Below are 377 nucleotides of genomic sequence, written 5' to 3'. Positions count from 1 at the left end.
TACCATAAGAACTGGAAAAAAATATGAGAAACAAACCCAATAGTCAGAGTAAACAGCATATTTAATTTGACAGCAATGAGCCCAAGGCTGAGCAGAATGTAAGTAGAGTCCATTCAGTGGGACTCATCCATTTCTGTGAAATTGTTCATATAACCACACTGAAAAAAAATATTATATAGGATTTACTTTGAAACAATTCCCATTCAGAACTTGGTAATAAATTTCAGAAATAATTACAAAGAAACATGACATTTTAGGTACAAAAACTAAGACTGAAATAATAAGATGCATACTGTAACAAACGTAGTTCGTAGTTCGGGAAGAAGGAGGCGGGAACCGGCGGACATTTAAACAAACTTTAATAATAAAATAAACAC

The 377-nt window shown here is 32.9% G+C and overlaps 1 protein-coding gene across 1 annotated transcript in view; it reads right to left on the bottom strand.

Moving 5' to 3' along the window:
* LOC107676043 (neuropilin-2-like) overlaps positions 1 to 377 on the bottom strand; it is an 83,420-nt gene that overhangs the window by 30,119 nt on the left and 52,924 nt on the right. The gene's annotated exons all lie outside the window — the stretch shown is intronic.

Source organism: Sinocyclocheilus anshuiensis, unplaced genomic scaffold (assembly GCF_001515605.1).
Source record: "Sinocyclocheilus anshuiensis isolate Anshui unplaced genomic scaffold, SAMN03320099.WGS_v1.1 scaffold1744, whole genome shotgun sequence".
Taxonomy (NCBI): Eukaryota; Metazoa; Chordata; class Actinopteri; order Cypriniformes; family Cyprinidae; genus Sinocyclocheilus; species Sinocyclocheilus anshuiensis.
This window is presented reverse-complemented; position numbering and strand designations above follow the sequence as displayed.